The sequence below is a fragment of the Camellia sinensis genome, chromosome 6 (genome assembly GCF_055761805.1).
Source record: "Camellia sinensis isolate YWXY chromosome 6, ASM5576180v1, whole genome shotgun sequence".
Lineage (NCBI taxonomy): Eukaryota > Viridiplantae > Streptophyta > Magnoliopsida > Ericales > Theaceae > Camellia > Camellia sinensis.
The window spans coordinates 85,421,530-85,433,753 of NC_138966.1; positions in this window are offsets into that span (position 1 = coordinate 85,421,530).

Sequence of the window (12,224 nt, forward strand, 5' to 3'; positions counted from 1 at the left end):
GCGTCTTCTATCTGTACCCCAATCTCATGAAGGTCGGCAAAGGTGGGTAGGGGTAAGACAATCATATTCTGCAGCAGTTTCGATTGCAGATTCCGTACGACCATCATTATCTGGTCTTTCTCAGTTGGCCTGGTGGTCATCATGGAGACCTTAGCCCTCCACCGAGTGACGAAGTTAGAGAAGCCCTCCTTCGGCTCTTGCCTAGTGGCCTCGAGATCACGAGTTGTGACCTCGATTTGAGTATTGTAAGAATATTGGGTGACAAAGGCCTCGGCCATCTCTTCCTAACTCTCTTCACTGAATCCTCCAATTTAGCATACCAGATGGACGCAATACCCGACAAGGTTCGACCAAAAAGGGATAGCTTTTGTAGTCTAGTCAGGCCTATCGGCCGCAGAATATCTGAAAACAGCCTCAAGTGGACCATACGATCGCCTGAGTCATCAAAGCGGTCTATGTAAGGCATTTTAAATCTATCTGACAATGTCACCGCCAAATCTGTGTAGTCGTCCTCTATATTTGGGATCGAGTTGACTCCCTGAGCTCACTTGAACAGCTTCTCGAGCTTGCTTACTTTCAAAGCAGTAGGATCGACCTCAAACTCGAACGATGTATCCATTGGGTAAGTCGGTGCTTTGGAAGTCTGAGGTGGGACTGGCCCTGCTGGAATGTCCATATTCTCCTAGATTAGCTGCATCCCTGGGTATTGAAACCCTAGGTGGGGGTGGGTATGAAGCAGATGCTGCTGCTTATTGTGGGTATTGTTGTTGTTGAAGCCTGGAAATCAGCTCAGCCTGCTGAGCTACAACCTCTGTTTAGCGAGCGGTAACCTCCGCTTAGCGAGCAACGTCTCGCTGCATGGCCTCGATGGTTTGTTGGAGTTGACGCATCATATCCTCCATACTGACTGAGGGGTACTGATCTGTCTAACCCAGTATATGCTCTGTTTCTGAGGTAGAACCGGAAAACTGGACTTCACTGAGCACAGGTGACTGATGAACCAATGAATTATACCGAACTCTCCTCCGTCTCGTAATCGGGGGTAGCGAAGCAAACACTAGTTGTCCTCTCACAAGATCCCCAGATCGATAAAGCCTCCTTACTCTGGTCCAGAGTGCTTGGGGGGTAACTGCCTCGTCGGAAGCAATGATGAAATGCTACCTTGCAAAAAGAAAAATAAAGCAAAAAGGAAACAACAATCAGCAAACACACAGCACCTCGGCTTAGATAAAGACAACACACAGTTGAAATCATAAGCTGGACAATCTGTACTCAAACACTGATTTCTGCCCCCCAAATTTTCTACCTCAATACTGATACCCTCAAACACTAATGTCCTCAGACTGATACCCAAACTTGCAACTGATACATACATTTCTGTAAAGACACACCCTAACAGGACATATCAAGCAAGTGAGAGTCAAAACACCCCTATGGTGGGGTATAGAAATGGCAACGGGGCGGGGCGAGACCGGGGATCGCCCTCCCCGTCCCCGATCCCCGACGGTAGAAATTTCCTCAGCCCCGACCCCGATCCCCGACGGGGAACCTACCACCGGCCCCGCTCCTGCCCCCTAACGGGGATCGGGTTTTCCCGACCCCAAAAATTCCTCGACCAAAAAACAAAAACAAAAAAAATTCAGTCCCAAATTTGATTCAAATTTCAGTTCCAAAAATTTCAGTCCCAAAAAAATTTCAACCACAGATTCATATTCAACAACAATAACATACCAAATTTAATAACAACAACAACAGATCTGCAGTTTAACAACAATCCAACAAATTTTGTTCCAAAAAAAAAAACAGATTAGTGAAGCGAGAAAGAAAAATAGAATTAAATTTAAAAAAATAATCTGAAATATATATATATATATATATGTTTTCATCATCATCAACAGATTTAAATTAAAAAAAATAATCTGAAAAAAAATAATCTGAAAATCTCATCATCACCAACAAGATCAGATCACAAAGTGAGAGAGAGAGATAACAGATTTGAGTACAGATCTAACAAATCCGATCGACGGTGGCTGTGGCGAGGTCGACGGTGGCTTTGGTGAGGTCGACAGTAGCTGTGGCGAGATCGATGGTGGCTGTGGCAGTGGATTCGGTGGTGGTGAGAGAGAGGCGACTGTGAGAGTGAGAGTGAGAGTGATCACCAAGGCGACTGTGAGAGTGAGAGTGAGAGAGTTAAGAGAGAGAGAAGAACGAGAGTTGAGAGAGATTGAAAGAGAAGAATGAGAGAGTGAGAGTGAGAGACCAGTGAGACCACCGTGGGTTGTATTGTATTGTGTGTGACTAGGGTTTGGTTTATTTTATATGTATATATAAGGGGTATAAAAGTAATTTTACTTCGGGGAAATTTGGGGGCCGGGGCCAGGAACGGGGACGGGGACGGGCCGAGGCTTGAACACTGATCTCCGTACCCGGCCCGAAATAGATAGGGGATTGATTTTCAAATACCGTCTTCTCCCCGTCGGGGGTATTTTTCGGGAAAAAATCGCTCAAATCGGGGTCGGGGTCGGGGTCGGGGTCGGGGTCGGGGATCCCCGTCAGGTCGGTTTCAAATTGTCATCCCTAGTAGGGTAGGATTTCCCTGTCCTAGTTTCGTCAGGAACTAGAGATTCACTATGCACACATGTGGTTTCATGCAATCCTGCATTCGGGTGAGCAACCTGTCCTAGTTTGGAACAGTCTTTACAGCTTCCGATATGCAACTAGGTCAATTGGTCAAAAAGGGTGCCTCAGCAAGACCACCTAATATACCTCTCGCTCCTAACACCGAGAAGTGAAAGGAGGATCAAACGGTAGAACAATAGTCCAAATCCAAAGTTTGTGTTCCCATCGTGACAGAGCCCGTAATCGGTCAGCCTTATGACACGCTTTTCCAAGAAGCCTTCGGCAAACTGTTGAGGAATAGCAGATGGCAAACATTGTGACTTAGGCGCACCTATGCAAATACAATGCAAAGAAACACATAAATGTAGATAAAACAACATATCATGTGTTCGAGTCAAGTTCTCTAAATCCCTAGTGGAGTCACCAGAAACTGTAGACTCGATCTTCTTCGCGCACCCCCCTTTCAGAGAGGCGCAAATTGGTCCTACAGTTCGGACTCCGGTCACGGTTTTGAATCTAATCTCACAAAGTGTAATGTGAGACTGATAAACACCAAAGAGTCCAATCCGGCAAATCATTTTGGAAAACTGATTTTGAATCAAAAATGTGCCAAAAATGGACTGCTTGCCAGATTACAAAATCGCCACCTAAATATTTTGTTTTTGGGAAATTTAGGAAACCCTGACTCGTGCCAAAGGCCACGTGTCCGTCATCACCAAAGTTGCCTCGGCTCGGGAACTTGGGTACGAGAGGGAAAGGTCATGAAATGAGCACCCCCACTCGCCCGATCAAAGGATCGGCCTCTACTAAACATGATATGTTGTTTTATAAACACATGTGTTCTTATTCCAGTTATTTAGCTAACTTTACTATGTGAAGCACACATACAAGTATAGACTAAATCGCAAGACTTTGAACATATCGACTCATGTTTGTTTTTGCAAATGGTTTAAAAGTGCCACTCTCAAGTGGGCTAAAACGTGGATTTGCCACCCTCGGGTGGGCTTAAAACATGATTTTACCACTTCACAAAGTGGGCTTAAAACTCACAATCATCAAATTGTTCCAATTCAAGTAATCAAACCTTCATCCGTAGGCACTCATGCAGTCAATCACTTAAGCACATAGCCAATTGGCAAGCAAGCTATCATGGCAACACTCACACTTATGCAAGTATGCTAAAGCGTAAAGACTCGCCGAGTTCTCCGAGCCAAAACAAAAAAAAAAACTAGTTTGAAACCATGCATGATCCTAACTATGTTAAGATGCCTAATGTAACACATGCAATAATGCAACTAAATAGGCTCGGCTATCTAAGATGGCATATGAATGCAACGATTTGATACACGTATTCAAATAAGTATTGAAATACAATGCAGTTTGAATGATGCGCCGAGCCTCGGTGCATGCAAGACAAATGAATGATGCAAACATGCAAGCGTAAGGTATGCTAATTGAAAAATGACCCTAAACTAACCATCGAAAGCGGTTAAGTAAAAGGGAGAAAGACGTGGGGCTGGAAGACATGCACACACGCAAGCACACTCATTATAACATTACGCCCTCACAAAGGAGGGTCCGAATGAATAATTAGCTAAGCTACTCTAAGCTAAGCTAATCAAATTAATCTAATTAAACTAATTAGACTAATTATTACAAATCAAAATAAAGAAATAGCTAAGCTAAGCTACTTAATTATTACAACACTTAACTAATTAGCAAACTAATTAATTAAATTACAAAACCATGCTAACTAGACATGTAAAGCATTAACTACACTGCTTCAGCTCTGCTTTGGAAACAAAAGATGCATGTACTCGGCTTTCGCCCCGAAAAGCCTTTCCGGTTTGCTCTTGAGAGGCCCTGTTTGCAAGGTTGCTCCAAGAACTTTTTGCTCCACCTTACCAAACCAATGCTGAGGAATACACCAGCGGCCTGCCGGCCATGAGTATTTGCTGCCGGCCATCTGCCGGCCAAAGAGAGGCACTGCCGGCCATCAATGTACCAGTGCCAGCCACTGGTGTGCTGAATTGCCACACTGCAACAGAGCATAGACAGAGGAAAATGTAGAGTTTTCCAAGGATATGTTTGTACCATGCCCCTCCTTATCATCTCAAAACATCAAAGGAGTGGTATTCTTGGATCCAAAACCACCAATCAAGCATTTTCAATGCATGATGGCCAAAGATCCAAATTGTACACTTTCAATAAATGCACAAAAACAAGTCTCAAAGGACCACCACCCTATCATGCATGATCAAGGGTGATGGAGACAAAGGAGATTGGCTGATTTCATCACTTTGAGTATGAAATGGACCAATCTACCTTGTGTTCAATATAGCGTCCAATTGAACACATGCAATGCAAACAAAATATGCTTATCTTGGTCATGTTTTACTTGTCCAATTCTTATTTACTCATTTTAGCATTACCAAGCCATTCTTTAGTTAATTTGTCCAAGGTGAGTATCCTCTAATGAGAGAGGGGTCAACCAAGAGATGGTTTAAGACATGAGAGAGACCATGCCTTTGGCTAGGAGGAACCCTCATAAGAGGGTTAAAGCCATTGAGCACAAGCTTTATCAAGCTTAAACACAATCATAAGGTTAACCAACCCTTAAAACAAATGAAAAAATGAAGAAATGAGAAAGGTTGCAGAATTTCAGTGCTGACATGGCATGAAAAATGATACTAAAACATGCAAGCAACACATGCACAACATGTTAAGAGCCAAAAACATCAACACTAGTGAAGAACACTACACTAGGAGCATGCAATACCAAGCTCAACTGACCAAACCAGCTCTGGACAGAGCTTAAACATGTCAAAACAGTGACTACAACATGCTGAAATTGAAGCACAAAAGGCAAGAAAAACATGCTCACATGTTAGGCCACAAACAAGGCTCAAAGCACCACTCTCAAAAGCAATGAAAGAGTGAAATAAGTGAGAGTGTGACAGAGCTATAAACACTGAAATCACATGCTAAATTATGCTACAACATGCAATCAACACATACAAAACATGTTAGAGGTCTTGAAACACAAAGCTAGTGAAGCCATTTACACTACAACCATGCATAACAAGACTCATATGACCACGAAGGCTCAAAATAGAGCTAAAGCATGCTAAATCAGTGGCAAAAACATGCTGAGATCAAGTCACAAATAGGTATGCTCACATGCTAGGCCATCTACACATGCAAACAAGACACAAGGAGGGGAGGCCACCCCCTCCTATTTTGGACCTCAAAACACATTTTTTACCACTAAAATTCTCCTGGAATTCAGTGGTTAAAAGGCCAAAAGCAAGTTGTTTTGAAAGCTTAAAAAAAGGCACAAAAGGCTTCACAAGCTAAAGAGCAAAAGATGAGACAACCCCTCTAACTCAACAAGGCTCAAACCATTATTTTAAAACCTTAAAAACAGAGTTTTTTATGGTTGAAAAACTAAGTCAAAGCAGTGTAAAGAGATGGTCAAGCAATCAATTAAAACAAAGCTACAAAACAGCCGCAACTCTGAGCTAAAACCAACCTTAGGAGCTCAAACAAGGCCTCCAAGAACGTCAGCTCCACGATGAAGGTGTTTGGCTAAGGGTGCTAGTGAAAATGTGTAGAGAATTCCCACTTTCAAGCACAATATATATATATATATATATATAGAGAGAGAGAGAGAGAAATTTTGCTCACAAATTTTGTAACCCTTTACATGCAAGAGGAAGGCCTCTATATATAGAAGATACAAAATCCTCTGCAAAGATCCAACCATCCACATGCAAGCAGATGGTCCAATCTATGCAAACAACTGTCAAAAAAATATCACAAAATATCTACTGACAAATTGGTGGCCGGCCGGCCATCAATGATGGCCAGCAGGGCCTCATTGATGGCCGGCAGGACACATCAATGGCCGGCAGGCCAAAGTCCATGGCCAACAATGCCCAAAAGTGCCCGGTAGTGCTCTAAAAACAACATTCTAAAAGGACGAAAACATGGTCCAAAAATGAGATAGAACTAATGCAGGGTTTGGAAAGATCAAACTTGGGGCGCTTCGCTGCGGAGTTCGAGTGCTCGATGAGCAATCAGACTCGTCACTGGATGTACCTGCGAGAACATCCAAGTCTTGAGGACGGTCAAAAATGGGGTGTCTACAGTGTAATCCTTGAGACGACACAGAGCTAGAGTTAGTCCTCGTAGTGATTGGATGGCTGGTCCTCCGACAAGAGTTACTAAACATCACTAAGAAAAATCAAACCACTAGAAATCAAGGGGGTATTTGTTGAGTAAAAGCGGAGGCTCCCCTCAATCAATGAGTTTTTTTTTTTTTTTTTTTAATTTGATTTTTGACTTTTCATTCTTGTGAGCACTCACTGGTGGCTTTCACGCTCAAGAGTATGGAGACCAAACCAGAGAAGCATGGAATCAATAAGGATGGCCTGGTTGGTGCCTCTGAGGTAGCCTTCTTTTAATGCCTGAACTTTAATGAACTGAGGGAGGAACCGTGAAAGTGAAAAATGATGGTAGATGGTTAAGAGACTCAACATCACCCATGATATGCTAGTATAGGTCAATTCCTCTAAAAATGTATATGAGACACTATTAGAGGTCCATAGAGAACTTTGATCACTTGTGCGGAAACCCCTGCAACAGTTTATCTCAAGGATGCGAACAAAATGAGATCATGAAATCAATGAGCATAAGTATTTAGAATGAGCTATGAACATAGAAGAATGAAATCTTGCAAGCAGCATGAGAGATGTTCATATAAGTTTGAAATGTAAAGATGACAATAATCAATGACATTGAAATTATAACGTCCAAGCACACAAACAGCCATTCAGTAACACCCACTCATACAACAGGACACGCTCTAGTTACTAAGTACTGCACCCAAGGTCTTTCTAAGGAACTCAAACCTAAGAAGATCAAGGGATTTGTAAAAATATCAGCTTTTTGATGCTCAGTAGATACATGTTCAAGAACAACAAAACCCTCTTCAACTAACTCTCGAATGAACTGATGGCGAATGTCAATATGTTTGGTGCAAGAGTGTTGGACTGGATTTTTAGAAATGTTAATAGCACTTGTATTATCACAGAAGAGGGTGAGAGTGTCCTGGTCAATACCATAATCATGAAGCATTTGCTTCATCCACAACATTTGTGCATAACAACTCTCTGCAACAATGGTCTCAGCCTCAGCGGTCGAAAGAGAGATGACATTTTCCTTTTTTCTATGCTAGGCAACCAAATTATTTCCAAGGTAAAAACACCCTCCAGATGTGCTCTTACGATCATTAGTACACCCTGCCCAGTTGGCATCAGAAAAACCAGTGATTTCAGCGTTAGTGTCGGTTGTGAACCAAATCACATACCCCAATGTCCCATTAACATACCTAATGATGCGTTTGAGTGCAAGTAGATGAGACTCTTTAGGACAGGCATGGTAACAGGCACAAACACCTACACTAAATGCAATGTCAGGTCGACTGCCTGTGAAGTACAAGAGACCCCCTATCATACTCCTATAAAGGGTAGGATCAACATCAGTACCAAAGGAATCTTTGGAAAGATGAAGACTGGTGCTCATAGGAGTACGTGTATGTTTGGCCGACTTTAGACCGAACTTAGACACAAGGTTTTTGGCATACTTGTTCTGAGAGACAAACATACCCGAAGGAGACTGTTTAATTTGAAGACCCAAGAAGTAAGACAACTCCCCTATCATGCTCATTTCAAACTCATGTGTCGTATAATCCGAGAAATATTTCACAAGAAAATCAGTAGCGAATCCAAATACAATATCATCAACATAAATCTGAGCAACAAGTATATGAGACTTAGTATGTTTCACAAATAAGGTCTTGTCCACATTACCCCTTTGAAAATCATTATCAGGAAGAAATGTAGTAAGTTTATCATACCAAGCCCGAGGGGCTCGTTTCAACCCATAAATTCCTTATCTAACTTGTAGACATGGTGTGGACATTTTAGGTCCTCAAACCCTTTTGGTTGCTCGACATAAGCCTCTTCTTTCAAGTACCCATTCAGGAAGGCACTTTTCATATCCATTTGAAACAATTTGAACCCAAGAAAGCATACAACACCAAGTAAAATATGAATAGATTTGAGACGTGCAACAAGGGCAAACGTCTCATCATAATCAAAACCCTCTACTTGTGAATACCCTTGAGCAACCAACCTCACTTTATTTCTAACTACAGTACCATTCTCATAAGATTTATTTTTAAAGATCCACTTCGTACCTATCACATTCATGTCTCTAGGTCTTAAAACAAGAGTCCAAACTTTGTTACGTTCAAATTGACGTAATTCTTCATGCATAGCATTAACCTAAGTATCATCTAGTAAGGTCTCTTTTATATTTTTAGGTTAATTAACGACACATAGTACATATGAGATACCTCTTCCCAAATTTGTTTACGGGTTTTCATTCTGTCTGAGACACTTTTAATCACTTGTTGAGCTGGATTTTACCCTTGCTGATGGTTTTAGCTCTGATACCAATTGAAAAACCTAAGTGATTCATGATTCAGATTAAGATTAATTGCAACAATACCCAAACAATTAAAACAGATAATCTAAACCATCTAGCACATACGAAAGTGATTTAGATTGTTGTTTTAAAATCAATAAATCAACACAATCGATTTTAACGTGAAAAAACCACAATTGAAGCACCTCTAATTGTGATTAAAAAAATCGCAGGCGGAACACCACTAATCAATCCACTATGAAAGAAAGAAAGAATACAAATTTACCAAAAAAATTACCTAAACTTCGTCAATTTGTCTTCGACAATCTGTATCTCTTTCACCGTAACCTTCATCTCGGAATTGATTAGATTGACGTTGAATCCACAACATCCATGTCAAATCAACGACTGCACAAGGCTTCGAACTCCTTCAAATACTCCACGCTTGAATCTCCGGATTCCACCGAAGAAGAACACTCTTAAAGTAGAACACTGAAACAACTCTTTGATATATTCTTGTCAAACCATGAGTTTAATACTCAATCAAACATCAAAGAAAACTAGTAAAATAGCCCCAGAAGAAAACCCTAGAACCCTCAAAGAAGATTTGGAAGTAGTTGCCCTAAAAATAGACTGAACCACTGCTTTTATAGCAAACAGATCCGCGATTCCCGCTCAAGTGCAGGACTTGTCGCTTGAGCGGTGTCACTAAAACCCGCGTGACAAAACAGAGTCTACGCTTGAGCATTGGAACTTACACTCAAGCGTAAAAACACACCTCCCAGTAGTTTTGCAGACAAGCCAAACTTCTGAGAGTGTGATATCTCTGCTCGAGCGCAGCTTTTCCCGCTCAAGTGGGAAGACCAAAAACAAAGGAAAAATTACAACTCAATTAAATAAAGCTTGTTCGCGGAATTGACAACAAGTAGGGACCTAACACAAATTATTGTTTTGTTATTTGCTTGTGCTAACTAACTTAAAACATTAATCTAAAAGGAAAACTTAATGGGGTGGCTAATGGGGTTTTGATCACATGAGCATTGTTGTGAGATAAAGTTATGTTCAAATTGAATTGGTTAGCAAGACGTGTTCCCTTTTGAAAGTTAAAGTCTTGTGCAAGTGGTTGTTTCGGAACCCTTGAACAGAGCGGTAGTATTCGGGCCCTAGGTGGTTTGATGAAAGGAGGGAATGGGCAAGGCCATATTTTACCGCCCCTTTTTAGGCTCTGCGGTTGGCGCTACATGGCATATAACCATTGGTAGGCATCTGAGGTAAGGCCTGCAACAAAGAAGCAAAGAGGGGGCATACTGAATAATCCGCATCCGATTCTTGTGATTGGGAGGATGAAATCTCTTTGGGGGATTTCTGGACTACTAACAATTAACCTTGTAACCCTTGTTATTTTCCTAAATATCATGTTTCTTTCTCTATTGTTGTAATTGATATTGTGTATTGGATTGTGAAAAAGGGACAGGGTGTGTGTGCGTTTACTAAGCATTCAAAGCTTATGGCATTTCATGCCAGGTATCGAAGGAACATAGAAGGTCGATGAAGAGCCAGAGACATTTGAAGACTTGTGTTTGTTTTAGAGAAAGTTAGAAGCCATTTTGCTTATGAGTCTATTCGTGCTTTTATTTTTGAATTGTAATAGTAATGGAACTCTTTTGTAATTTAAGATTTGAAACACTGTAATTATTATTTGCTTTTGTAATCCTATACCTATCTCTGCGCTACTTATGAGACCTTGTGTTAATACCTCTTAAGATCTGTCAAAAGATAGCTTGTTATCTGAGGTAGTTGAACTTAGAAGGGGATCTTATTTGGCTATTGACCAAAAGACTCTTTAGTGATGTTACCTTAACCCTTAGAGAAGAAATTGGGGCGTCACATACTGCATTATCTAAACTAATGGTAAATATTTTATTTTGCAAAGCCCACTTAGATAATTCTTTCCTTATTGCTATCCCAAGTGAATGACCATTATATAAAAGTTCAACTAAGAAATTATTCTTTTCAATTTCCAATAATTATCTATATAATGTGCAGTAATGCATTAATATTCTAAGCCTTGCTTTATAAGATATTAAACAACATTTTCTATCTCAATCTTCAAAAATGTTAAATAATTTAGTTTTAACATTATGATATTTCTTTAATACTCTGCTTCTAATAGTATTTCATAAAAAACTTTGATATTGAGATGTATAAGTTCCTTGACATAATTAAGAAAAATCACTATATTAACTCATAATAAAAAGGTTGTTCACGTTTAATAATATAATTAACCAGCATATCTTGTGCACGTATAAGATCATATGAAAATGCAGTCATTGACTTTGTATATGCTTATTGTAATGCCATTTTAGATGATTAGTACCACCTGCTGATGAAAAACTAAGACTCTTTGCAAAATTTTTACATTTTGCTTTCAATTCAATTTTACCAACATGAAGAGTTGTAGTCATTCTATCAAAATACTTCCAAACACTAAACCCCTTAGATAATGATGATGATGCAACAACAGGGGTAAGAGAGCCAATTGGTTCATGTTGTGTGGTAACTTCATCAATATTGATAAAATCACCCACATTTACATTATATAGTAATCAAGATTTTAGAAATGGATGCATGAGCAATGCCCCTGTGCCACTCCTAGCATTTGATATTGTCTAGGACACAAGAAAAAAATAAAAAAAAAATGAATTGATTTCAAGCTATTTTTCACTAAATTCAAATATATTTTATGAATTTGAAAATGCTATCTATTTATTTATTTTTTTATAGGAAAGGATTTTCTACAGTCCGAAATTGGACTAGAAGGTGTTGTTGGGCCTTTGTTGACCTACCACGGAGTTTACATCAAAGATCTAAGTCGTTCAATGTGTAGGTCTCGTTGATTACTTCGTCCTTGCAAAAAATAAAAAAAGGTCAGATATCGATAGCCATTTGATCAAATCACATTTGTGTTAACGGTAAGTATGATTTAAAAATATATTGTTGACACAAATGTGAAATAATCAAGTGATCATCGATATCCGATCAATGTGATTTTTTGTAGAGATGAAGTACTCGACGAACCTTACATATTCAATGATTCGGATCATCATGTGGGC